Below are 14,246 nucleotides of genomic sequence, written 5' to 3' on the forward strand. Positions count from 1 at the left end.
GGATCCTCTCTCCCTTCCAGACCAGTTGCCCCTACTATGGTGGTGGCTAGTCCTATTTATAGAGACCCTGGTCCTCTTCCCAAATATTGAGCGGGAAGGGATCCCACAACGGCCAAAGGCTCTGGTGGTGACGCTGTCTTGGGCTCCATGGTGACCTCCGTCCTGCCATCCTGCTGGTCGTGGTCTTGTTGCACCGATATGGAAACCTTTGCCTGATGCCTTGGAACTCCTCGCCTGTGCTTGCCTCCTTAGCACCAAAGAGGAAGCGAGGACACTGCGCTTGCTGGCGCCCGCCTAGCGCCCGCCTGGTCTTGATCATCATGGCTTACGTCATTGGAACCTCGCAAGGTTCGCCTTGCTTTGATCTCTCCGCCCTTCGCAAGACAGCTTGGTGAGGCTGCCCCTGAGGAGGTCTTGCATCGTCCGCCTCGCGAGGGTCTTGGGTGTTTGCTGGTGAAGATGGGCCATACGAGGACACTGGAGGAGCCACGCCGCGGGCCGCAGGCAGGCAAGTCTGGGGACCCCTGTTCCCAGAACGCCGACAATATGTTGATTATGCTAATTACATTGTTGCTAAATTTATACCAGCTAGTTTCACATACCAGCAAAAGAAAAAGTTTTTCTATGATTTAGGACATTACTTCTGGGATGACCCACACCTTTATAAGGAAGGATTAGATGGTATTATTAGACGTTGTGTACCTGAGCATGAACAGGAATAGATCCTACGCAAGTGTCACTCTAAGGCTTATGGAGGACACCCCGCTGGAGATAGAACTGCACGTAAGGTATTGCAATCGGGTTTTTATTGGCCTACTTTCTTCAAAGATGCCCGTAAGTTTGTATTGTCTTGTGATGAATGTCAAAGGATTGGTAATATTAGTAGATGTCAAGAAATGCCTATGAATTATTCACTTGCTATTGAACCATTTAATGTTTGGGGCTTTGATTATATGGGACCGTTTCCTTCCTCTAATGGGTATACACATATTTTAGTTGTTGTTGATTACGTTACTAAGTGGGTAGAAGCTATTCCAACTAGTAGTGCTGATCATAACACATCTATTAAGATGCTTAAACAAGTTATTTTTCCGAGGTTTGGAGTCCCTAGATACTTAATGACTAATGGTGGTTCACATTTTATTCATGGTGCTTTTCGTAAGATGCTTGCTAAGTATGATTTTAATCATAGAATTGCATCTCCGTATCACGTGCAATCTAGTGGTCAAGTATAATTAAGTAATAGAGAGCTTAAATTAATTTTGCAAAAGACTGTTAACAGATCTAGAAAGAATTGGTCCAAGAAACTTGATGATGCATTATGGGCATATAGGACTGCATACAAAAATCCTATGGGTATGTCTCCGTATAAAATGGTTTATGGAAAAGCATGTCACTTACCTCTTGAACCAGAACATAAGACATATTGGGCCATTAAAGATCTCAATTATGATTTCAAACTTGCGGGTGAGAAGAGGCTTTTTGACATTAGCTCACTTGATGAACGGAGAACCGAGGCCTATGAGAATGCCAAACTGTTTAAAGAAAAAAGTTAAAAGATGGCATGACAAAAGGATACAAAAGCGCGAGTTTAATGTAGGAGATTATGTTTTGTTATACAACTCTCATTAATGATTTTTTACAGGAAAACTCCTCTCTAAATGGGAAGGTCCTTACGTCATTGAGGAGGTATATCGTTCCGGTGCCATAAAAATCAACAACTTTGAAGGCACAAATCCGAGGGTGGTAAACGGTCAAAGAATCAAACATTATGTCTCCGGTAATCCCATAAATGTTGAAACTAATGTTATTGAAACCGTAACCCCGGAGGAATACATAAGGGACACTTTCCAGAATGTTTCAGACTCTGAAGAATAAGAGGTATGTGGTAGGATAAGTAAACTGACTCCAAAATAGTTCTAATAGCAATTTTCTCCGTTTTGGAATATTTAAGAAAATAGGAAAATAAGAAGTAATCCGGGAAGGACACGAGGCGTCCACGAGGGTAGAGGGCGCGCCCTACCCCCTGGGCGCGCCCCCTGCCTCGTGGGCACCTCGTGTGCTCTCCGGACTCTGTTTTCTTGCATGACTTCTTTTGGTCGGCAAAAATTCATTATATAATCCCTCGAAGGTTTTGATCACCGTACCACGCAAATATCTCTTGTTTTTGTTTCGAGTTGTTTTCCGCCAGGGTTGTCAAGGCCAGGCATCATGTCCTCTCCCTCCTCCAACAATGAGGGCAATGATGCTTGGCTAATGAAGATAGAGATGAAGGGAGAAGAACCCGGGGAGATCAACAAGGATGATGGGATCAAGAAGGCCATGGGAAATCAAGTTCCGGCAGTAGAAGACGAAGACATCCTTCAACCTCATCACAATCTCCTTTACCCCAACGGAGATTGAAGCTTTCAAGATGATTGAGTTAGCTCGTATTCAAAACAAGTATCTCACAAGTGAAAATATTTTGTTGAAGGAGCATATCATCGCACTCAAGGGCATCATCCGCAAATTGGAGGATCTCCTATGCTTGATGTGCGACTATCCATCATCACCATCATTTTCTTCACCAACAAAGAATAACAGAGTATAAGGTATGGGCACTCCCCTTGGCAACTTCCAAGCTCGGGGGAGGTGCCCCGGTATCGTATCACCATCACACTATTATCTTTACCGTTTTTCTTAGTTCGATCCTTTTGGTTATATCTTGGTCTAGTAGAATAAAATTTTAGTATGATCTAGTTTTGAGTTTTGCTTTATGACCCTTCTATGTAATCGAGTCAGTGAGCTATATATAATAAAGATTAGTGTTAAGTCAAGGGCTTGATTATCTTGCTTTGATCTTGAGGGAATAATAATAAAAGGGAAGAGAAAGAATAAAAAGAAATAAAGAGATCATATATGGATCTTGTGGAGAGTAATGACTTCACATATAAAGAGTATGATGAATAAAAGTTGTTGGGAGTTGACAAACATAGTTTTGGTCATCGTTGCAATTAATAGGAAGTAATAAACAAAGAGAGGTTTTCACATATAAATATACTATCTTGGACATCTTTTATGATTGTGAGCACTCATTAAAAAAAGACGTGCCAAAGAGTTGACGTTGGACAAGGAAGACAACGTAATGGGTTATGTTTTCTTTCATCTGAAATAAATTATATTGTCATGGATCATCCAACATGTTGAGCTTGCCTTTCCCTCTCATGCTAGCCAAATTCTTTGCACCAAGTAGAGATACTACTTGTGCTTCCAAATATCCTTAAACCCAGTTTTGCCATGAGACTCCACCATATCTACCTATGGATTGAGTAAGATCCTTCAAGAAGTTGTCATTGTTGCAAGCAATAAAAATTGCTCTCTAAATATGTATGATTTATTAGTGTGGAGAAACAAGCTTTATACGATCTGGTGATGTGGAAGAAATAAAAGCGACGGACTGCATAATAAAGGTCCATATCACAAGTGGCAATATAAAGTGACATTCTTTTGCATTAAGATTTCATGCATCCAACCATAAAAGCACATGACAACCTATGCTTCCCTCTGCGAAGGGCCTATCTTTTATTCTTGTCTTATACTTCATACAAGAGTCATGGTGATCTTCACCTTTCCTTTTTACATCTTATCCTTTGGCAAGCACTGTGTGTTGGAAAGATCCTGATATATATAGCTAATTGGATGTGAGTTTTCATGAACTATTATTGTTGACATTACCCTTGAGGTAAAAGGTTGGGAGGCAAAACTATAAGCCCCTATCTTTCTCTGTGTCCGATTAAAACTTCATACCCATAAATATTGTGTGAGTGTTAGAAATTGTGAAAGACTAAATGATAGTTGAGTATGTGGACTTGCTGAAAAGCTCTTATATTAACTCTTTCCGATGTTATGATAAATTGCAATTGCTTTAATGACTGAGATTATAGTTTGTTAGTTTTCAATGAAGTTTCTGATTCATACTTGAAATTGTGAATGAATTGTTACTTTAGCATAAGAAATCATATGAATATATATATATATATATATGTTGTTGTTCTAAGAATGATCATGATGCCCTCATGTCCGTATTTTATTTTATCGACACCTCTATCTCTAAACATGTGGACATATTTTTCGACATCGGCTTCCGCTTAAGGACAAGCGAGGTCTAAGCTTGGGGGAGTTGATACGTCCATTTTGCATCATGCTTTTATATTGATAGTTATTGCATTATGGGTTGTTATTACACATTATGTCACAATACTTATGCCTATTCTCTCTTATTTTACAAGGTTTGCATGAAGAGGGAGAATGCCGGTAGCTGGAATTCTGGGCTAGAAAAGGAGCAAATATTAGAGACCTATTCTGCACAGCTCCAAAAGTCCTGAAACTCCATGGGAGTCATTTTTAGATTATATAAAAAATATTGGGCGGAGGAAGCACCAGAGGGGGGCCACACACCATCCACGAGGGTGGGGGCGCGCCCTACCCCCCTGGGTGCGCCCCCTGCCTCGTGGGCCCCCGGGCAGGCCTCCGGTGCCCATCTTTGGATATATGAAGTCTTTTGCCTTGGAAAAAATCATAAGCAAGCTCACAGGACGAAACTCCGCCGCCACGAGGCGGAACCAATGTAGGGCTCCAGCGGAGCTCTTCTGCCGGGGAAACATCCCTCCGGGAGGGGGAAATCATCACCATCGTCATCACCATCGATCCTCTCATCGGGAGGGGGTCAATCTTCATCAACATCTTCACCAGCACCATCTCATCTCAAAACCCTAGTTCATCTCTTGTATCCAATATTTGTCTCAAAACCTCAGATTGGTACCTGTGGGTTACTAGTAGTGTTGATTACTCCTTGTAGTTGATGCTAGTTGGTTTATTCAGTGGAAGATCATATGTTCAGATACCTTATGCATATTAATACCCCTCTGATTATGAACATGAATATGGTTTGTGAGTAGTTACGTTTGTTCCTAAGGACATGGAAGAAGTCTTGCTATAAGTAGTCATGTGAATTTGGTATTCGTTCGATATTTTGATGAGATGTATGTTGTCTCTCCTCTAGTGGTGTCATGTGAATGTCGACTACATGAAACTTCACCATTGTTTGGGCCTAGGGGAAGGAATTGGGAAGTAATAAGTAGATGATGGGATGCTAGAGTGACAGAATCTTAAACCCTAGTTTATGAGTTGCTTCGTAAGGGGCTGATTTGGATCCATATGTTTCATGCTATGGTTAGGTTTACCTTAATACTTCTTTCGTAGTTGTAGATGCTTGCAAGAGGGGTTAATCATAAGTGGGATGCTTGTCCAAGGAAGGGCAGTACCCAAGCACCGGTCCACCCACATATCAAATTATCAAAGTACCGAACGTGAATCATATGAGCGTGATGAAAACTAGCTTGACGATTTCCCATGTGTCCTCGTGAGCGCTTTCCTTTATATAAGAGTTTGTCCAGGCTTGTCCTTTGCTACAAAAAGGATTGGGCCATCTTGCTGCACCTTATTTACTTTTATTACTTGTTACCCGTTACAAATTACCTTATCACAAAACTACCTGTCACCGATAATTTCAGTGCTTGCAGAGAATACCTTACTGAAAACTGCTTATCATTTCCTTCTGCTCCTCGTTGGGTTCGACACTCTTAATTATCAAAAGGACTACGATAGATCCCCTATACTTGTGAGTCATCAGTTCACAACATAGCATACTTTATAGAACCTATGACTGAGGCATAGGGAATGACTTTTCATTCTCTTTCTATTTTCTGTCGTGGTCGGGTTTTGAGTCTTTACTCAACTTCACACCTTACAACTCAGGCATGAACTCCTTTTTGACTGATCCATTTTGAACTTTCTTCAAAATCTTATCAAGGTATGTAGTCATTGAAAGTCTTATCAAGCGTCTTGATCTATCTTTATAGATCTTGATGCCTCATATGTAAGTAGTTTTACCGAGGTCTTTCTTTGAAAAACTCCTTTCAAACACTTCTTTATGCTTTTCAGAAAAACTCTACATTATTTCCAATCAACAATATGTCACTCACATATACTTATTAGAAATGTTGTAGTGCTCCCACTCACTTGCTTGTTAATACAGGCTTCACCGCAAGTCTTTATAAAACTATATACTTTGATCAACTCATCAAAGCGTATATTCCAACTCCGAGATGCTTGCACCAGTCCATAGATGGATCACTAGAGCTTGCGCACTTTGTTAGCACCTTTAGGATTGACAAAACCTTCTTGTTGCATCATATACAACTCTTCTTTAAGAAATCCATTAAGAAATTCAGTTTTGACATCCATTTGCCAGATTTCTTAAAATGTGGCAATTGCTAACATGATTTCGACAGACTTAAGCATCGATACGAGTGAGAAAATCTCAACATAGTCAACACCTTTGAACTTGTCGAAAACCTTTTGCCATATTCGAGCTTTGTAGATAGTAACACTACTATCAGCGTCCATCTTCCTCTTGAAGATCCATTTATTCTTAATGGTTTGCCGATCATCGGGCAAGTCAATCAAAGTCCATACTTTGCTCTCATACATAGATCTCGTCTCAGATTTCATGGCCTCAAGCCATTTCGCAGAATCTGGGCTCATCATCGCTTCCTCACAGTTCGTAGGTTCATCATGCTCAAGTAACATGACCTCCAGAACAGGATTACCATACCACTCTGGTGTGGATCTTACTCTAGTTGACCTACGAGGTTCGGTAGTAACTTAATCAGAAGTTTCATGATCATCATCATTAGCTTCCTCACTTAATGGTGTAGGAATCACTGGAACTGATTTCTGTGATGAACTACTTTCCAATAAGGGAGCAGGTACAGTTACCTCATCAAGTTCTACTTTCCTCCCACTCACTTCTTTCGAGAGAAACTCCTTCTGTAGAAAGGATCCATTCTTACCAATGAATGTCTTGCCTTCGGATCTATGATAGAAGGTGTACCCAACAGTCCCCTTTGGGAATCCTATGAAGACACATTTCCCCGATTTGGGTTCGAGCTCATCAGGTTGAAGCAATGACAACTTGGGTTTCTTGCCAAACCACAATTCATAAGGTGTCGTCTCAACAGATTTCGATGGTGCCCTATTTAACGTGAATACAATCGTCTCTAAATCATAACCCCAAAGCGATAGCGGTAAATCAGTAAGAGACATCATAGATTGCACCATATCTAATAAAGTGCGGTTACGACGTTTAGACACACCATTACGCTGTGGTGTTCCAGGTGGCGTGAGTTGCGAAACTATTCCGCATTGTTTCAAATGAAGACCAAACTCGTAACTCAAATATTCTCCTCCATGATCAGATCGTAGAAATGTTATTTTCTTGTTACGATGATTTTCCACTTCACTCTGAAATTCTTTGAACTTTTCAAATGTTTCAGACTTATGTTTCATCAAGTAGATATACCCATATCTTCTCAAATCATCTGTGAAGGTCAGAAAATAACGATACCCGCCGCGAGCCTCAACACTCATCAGATCGCATACATCAGTATGTATTATTTCCAATAAGTCAGTGGCTCGCTCCATTGTTCCAGAGAAAGGACTCTTAGTCATCTTGCCCATGAGGCATGGTTCGCAAGCATCAAGTGATTCATAATCAAGTGATTCCAAAAGCCCATCAGTATGGAGTTTCTTCATGCGCTTTACACCAATATGACCTAAATGACAGTGCCACAAATATGTTGCACTATCATTATCAACTTTCCATCTTTTGGCATCAATATTATGAATATGTGTATCACTACGATCGAGATTCAGTAAACCATTCACCTTGGGTGTATGACCATAGAAGGTTTTATTCATGTAAACAGAATAACAATTATTCTTTGACTTAAATGAATAGCCGTATTGCAATAAACATGATCCAATCATATTATGCTCAACGCAAACACAAAATAACATTTATTTTAGGTTAAACACTAATCCCGAAGGTAAAGGGAGTGTGCGATGGTGATCTTATCAACCTTGGAATCACTTCCAACACACATCGTCACCTTGCCCTCAACTAGTCTCTGTTCATTTTGTAACTCCTGTTTCAAGTTACTAATCAAAGCAACTGAACCAGTATCAAATACCCAGGGGCTACTATGAATACTAGTAAAGTACACATCAATAACATGTATATCATATATACTTTTGTTCACTTTGCCATCCTTCTTATCCGCCAAGTATTTGGGGCAGTTCCGCTTCTAGTGACCATTTCCTTTGCAGTAGAAGCACTCAGTTTCAGGCTTGGGTCTAGCTTTGGGCTTCTTCATGGGAATGGCAACTTGGTTGTCATTCTTCTTGAAGTTCCCTTTCTTTCCCTTGCCCTTTTACTTGAAACTAGTGGTCTTGTTAACCATCAACATTTGATGCTTTTCTTAATTTCTACCTTCGTTGATTTCAGCATCATGAAGACCTCGGGAATCGTTTTCGTCATCCCTTGCATATTGTAGTTCATCATGAAGTTCCAGTAACTTGGTGATAGTGACTAGAGAACTCTGTCAATCACTATTTTATCTGGAAGATTAACTCCCACTTGATTCAAGCGATTGTAGTAATCAGACAACCTGAGCACATGCTCACCAGTTGAGCTATTCCCCTCCATCTTGTAGGCAAAGTACTTGTCAGAGGTCTCATACCTCTCGACTCGGGCATGAGTCTGAAATACCAATTTCAGCTCTCGGAACATCTTATATGCTCCGTGGCGTTCAAAATATTTTTGAAGTCCCGGTTCTAAGCCGTAAAGCATGGCACACTAAACTATCAAGTAGTTATCATACCGAGCTTGCGAAACGTTCATAACGTATGCATCTGCTCCTGCAATTGGTTCATCACCTAGCTATGCATCAGGGACATAATTCTTCTGTGCAGCAATGAGGATAATCCTCAGATCACGGACCTAGTCCGTATCATTTCTACTATCATCTTTCAACTTAGTTTTTCTCTAGGAACATATCAAAAAATAAACGGGGAGCTGCATCGCGAGCTATTGATCTACAATATAGTTATGCAAAATACTATCAGGTACTAAGTTCATGATAAATTAAAGTTCAATTAATCATATTACTTAAGAACTCCCACTTAGATAGACATCCCTCTAATCATCTAAGTGATCACGTGATCCATATCAACTAAACCATGTCCGATCATCACGTGAGATGGAGTAGCTTTCAATGGTGAACATCACTATGTTCATCATATCTACTATATGATTCATGCTCGACCTTTCGGTCTCAGTGTTCCGAGGCCATATCTGCATATGCTAGGCTCATCAAGTTTAACTCGAGTATTCTGCATGTGCAAAGCTGTCTTGCACCCGTTGTATGTGAACGTAGAGCTTATCACACCCGATCATCATGTGGTGTCTCAGCACGAAGAACTGTCGCAACAGTGCATACTCAGGGAGAAAACTTATACCTTGAAATTTTAGTAAGGGATCATCTCATAATGCTACCGTCGTACTAAGCAATATAAGATGCATAAAAGATAAACATCACATGCAATAAAAATATGTGACATGATATGGCCATCATCATCTTGTGCCTTTGATCTCCATCTCCAAAGTACCGTCATGATCTCCATCGTCACTGGCATGACACCATGATCTCCATCATCTTGATCTCTATCAAAGTGTCGTCACATGGTCGTCTCGCCAACTATTGCTTTTCCAACTATTGCTATCGCATAGCGATAAAGTAAAGCAATTACATGGCGCTTGCATCTTATGCAATAAAGAGACAACCATAAGGCTCCTGCCAGTTGCCGATAACTTCAAAAAAAAACATGATCATCTCATACAACAATTTATATCTCATCACGTCTTGACCATATCACATCACAACATGCCCTGCAAAAACAAGTTAGACGTCCTCTACTTTGTTGTTGCAAGTTTTACGTGGCTGCTACAGGCTTAGCAAGAACCAGTCTTGCCTACGGCATAAAAACCACAACGTGGTATAGTGATTGATTTTTTATCTTCAGAAAGAACCCCGTTCATTGAATCCGATTCAACTAAAGTTGGAGAAACAGACACCCTCCAGCCACCTGTATGCGAGTCTCGCGTAAGCGTATGCGTAATGTTGGTCGGAGCCGCTTCATCCAATAATACTGGTGAATCAAGAATCAACTAGTGACGGAAATCAATATGTATATACTCATCCCACAACTCCTTTGTGTTCTAATCGTGCATATAACATCTATGCACAGACCTGGCTCGGATGCCACTATTGGGGAACGCAGTAATTTCAAAAAAATTCCAATGCACACGCAAGATCTATCTAGGTGATGTATAGCAACAAGAGGGGAGAGTGTTGTCCACGTACCCTTGTAGACCGAAAGCGGAGGCGTTATGACAACGCGGTTGATGTAGTTGTACGTCTTCATGATCCGACCGATCCTAGCACCGAAGGTACGGCACCTCCGCGATCTGCACACGTTCATCTTGGTGATGTCCCACGAACTCTAGATCCAGCTGAGCTCGAGGGAGAGTTTCGTCGGCACGATGATGTGATGACGGTGATGATGAAGTTACCGACGCAGGGCTTCGCCTAAGCACTACAACGATATGACCGAGGTGGAAATCTATGGAGGGGGGCACCGCACACGGCTAAACAATCAACTTGTGTGTTCTAGGGTGCCCCCTGCCCCCATATATAAAGGAGCAAGGGGGAGGTCGGTCGGCCCTATAGGGGCGCGCCCCAAGTAGGATTCCTACTAGGAATAGGAATCCTATTCCTAGTAGGTTTCCAACAAGGAAGAGAGGGGGAAGGAAGGAGAGGGAGAGAGGGAGAAGGAAAGGGGGGCGCTGCCCCCCTTCCCTAGTCCAATTCAGACCCAAGGGGGAGGGGCGCGCGGCCTGCCCTAGCCACCCCTCACTCTCTCCACTAAGGCCCATGAGGCCCATTAGTTCCCCCGGGGGGTTCCGGTAACCCTCCGGCACTCTGGTTTTATCCGAAACTTCTCCGGAACATTTCCGGTGTCCGAATATAGTCGTCCAATATATCAATCTTTATGTCTCGACCATTTGCAGACTCATCTTCATGTCCGTGATCGCATCCGGGACTACAAACTATCTTCGGTACATCAAAACACATAAACTCATAATACCGATCGTCATCGAATGTTAAGCGTGTGGACCCTACGGGTTCGAGAACTATGTAGACATGACCGAGACACTTCTTCGGTCAATAACCAATAGCGGAACCTGGATCCTCATATTGGCTCCTACATATTCTACGAAGATCTTTATCAGTCAAACCGCATAACAACATACGTTGTTCCCTTTGTCATCGATATGTTACTTGCCCGAGATTCGATCGTCGGTATCTCAATACCTAGTTCAATATCATTACCGGCAAGTCTATTTACTCGTTCCGTAATGCATCATCCCGCAACTAACTCATTAGTCACATTGCTTGCAAGGCTTATAGTGATGTGCATTACCGAGAGGGCCTAGAGATACCTCTCCGACAATCGGAGTGACAAATCCTAATCTCGATCTATGCCAACTCAACAAACACCATCGGAGACACTTGTAGAGCATCTTTATAATCACCCAGTTACGTTGTGACGTTTGATAGCACACTAAGTGTTCCTGCGGTATTCGGGAGTTGCATAATATTATAGTCATAGGAACATGCATAAGTCATGAAGAAACCAATAGCAATAAACTAAACGATCATAGTGCTAAGCTAACGGATGGGTCTTGTCCATCACTTCATTCTCTAATGATGTGATCCCGTTCATCAAATGACAACACATGTCTATGGCTAGGAAACTTAACCATCTTTGATAAACAAGCTAGTCAAGTAGAGGCATACAAGGGACACTCTATTTGTCTATGTATTCACACATGTACTAAGTTTCTGGTTAATACAATGCTAGCATGAATAATAAACATTTATCATGATATAATGAAATATAAATAACAACTTTTGTTATGGAATTGTCAGGACAGATGTCCTAGCAAAAGGACTCAGTCGTAGGGTCATCACAACTAGGAAGCTTAAAGGGGTTAATCGGGACAAAGGACACGAGAGGTTTATACTAGTTCGGCCCCTTACGATGAAGGTAAAAGCCTACGTCTAGTTGTGTTTGGAATCGCTGGGGTTTCGAAGACCAGGGAGCGAATACACTTTGCCTGGCTTCGAGTTTTTGTCTCTTGTCCTAAGCCGCCCCCGGGTCGTCCCCTTATATACATGGGTTGACGCCTGGCGGCCTACAGAGTCCCGACCGGCTCATAAAACGTGTCTGGCTTGGTGACTTTCTTTACATGCCTTTCTTTACAAGTCTTTTCCTACATATGGCGGTTCACAATATTTGGGCCTTAAGCCACCTCTGGGCTTAGGCCTTCTTCAAGTCTTAATAAATCATCACCTTGAATATTTACTCGGCTTCTTCTTGTAACCCGCCATTGGGGTTGACCCGGCCCCTCCTGGGCGGGTCATACCTAGTAGCTATACCCCCAACATTAGGCCCCATGTTGACTTGAACTTTGTTCTTTGTCAAACTTCAATACTTAGACGAAATCCATCTTCCTCTCTTTGTAGAAATTTTTGTAACCCGCCATGACGTCATTTCTTGAAAACACGAAAAACTACTATGACGTCATCCTCAACGGGTCTTTATCTTTTAATGTCTTCCAAGAATCGAGGCATCCGTTTAGTTGGATAATCATTATTCGGGTCTTCCTCGATTTTCGCGCCCGCCTGTTCGCTTATCCCCTTATAAATAGGCACGCCCCGGTCTTTCTCATTATTCTCTCTCTTCGTCTTCTTCCTCTCGCAACCCCACTGCTGCTCGAGCTCCGCCGCCATTGCAGAACCCCTCGTCTCCGTCGACCTTGGCCGCTGCATCAACCGGAATCGGTCCAGAGAACGGCAGCGACTCTCTGCGGAAGATTCTGGTTGTACGCGTTTGCCTTCCTGTTCCTCAGATCCGCATTAGGGTTCCTAGGTTTTCTGCGTGTTCTTCTCATTTCATCTCAGTTTCTTCGTAGTTCTTCCACTGCCGCTTCTTCTTGATCCCAAAAGAACATATACTCGTGCAGTAGTTGTTTTGTGCCCATCCTTGATACCAGTAGATTCCTTCTCTTGGTACAAAAAGCCTCATTAGAACTCACGAACTCATCTGTGCTAGATTTTTAGGTCTAGAATATTTTCCATTTTGAATGGCCATTTGATCCAGAATAATATCAAGAAATTATAAAACTTGTTTGTCTCAGCACTTAGCCAATTCTGTTGCTGGTATTCCTCAAATATCTGTAGTCATGGCGGCTTATGGCGCTGGCTCACTTTTTCCTTTATATGACATTAGCCCTTACGTAAGCCGCCATTACTTATCTGTATCATCATTATCTTAACTTTTATTTTCATCATTGGGTTGATCCGGCACATCACTTTCCTTTCAGTCTGTTTTTCATCATGTCGTCCAAAGCACCAACTGTCTGCAATTGGGTCCCCTCCACAGTAACTGAGGATAATTTGAAGGAATTCTTCACCATAGGATTTTTGCCAGGGAAGAATGTTATGTCTTACCGTGCACCTGACCCGGACGAAGAACGGCCCAATCCCAAAGACGGTGAAGTCATTGTCTTCTCTGACCACATGAATCAGGGTTTTTCACCCCCGGCTCAAAATTCTTCAGAGACGTCCTTCACTTTTCAAACTTCACCCTCAAGATCTTGGGCCCAATTCCATATCCAATATCTGCAATTTCCAAGTTCTCTGTGAGGTGTATCTTCAAGAAGGACCGACTGTGGAACTCTTTAGAGAGTATTTTTATCTAAACCGCCAGAACGAGTGTACCAATGGCCCTAGATTGGAACTTGGAGGCATCTCAATTCAGCACCGACAGGGCGCCGTCTTCCCCCTAATAGTCTTGCTGAGTCATCCCAAAGACTGGAATTAGACCTGGTTCTATTGTCAAGAAACTTCACCAGCCAATGAGAAACCACTGCCGGGTTACCGCGCGGAGCGTCTAGATTCCAAGTTTGCACTCCCTGACAAGCTCACTGCCGCCGAACACAAGAAGCTTATTCCATCAATTAAAAGGATTAACGCCTTATTCGGGAACGGCTTAACCAGAGTTGACTTGACTCGTTGCTAGGTCTCGTGGCGAGTCATCCCTCTAAGCCGCCGATCCAAATTGATGTATGAATATGGTGGAGGCCCAAATGACTCTCTTTGTCACATCTCCGTTTAACTAACTGGAGATGATATTGTTTCAATGTCAACTCTCCTAGTGAATGGCAAATATGAAGACTG

Source organism: Triticum dicoccoides, chromosome 5A (assembly GCF_002162155.2).
Source record: "Triticum dicoccoides isolate Atlit2015 ecotype Zavitan chromosome 5A, WEW_v2.0, whole genome shotgun sequence".
Classification (NCBI taxonomy): Eukaryota; Viridiplantae; Streptophyta; class Magnoliopsida; order Poales; family Poaceae; genus Triticum; species Triticum dicoccoides.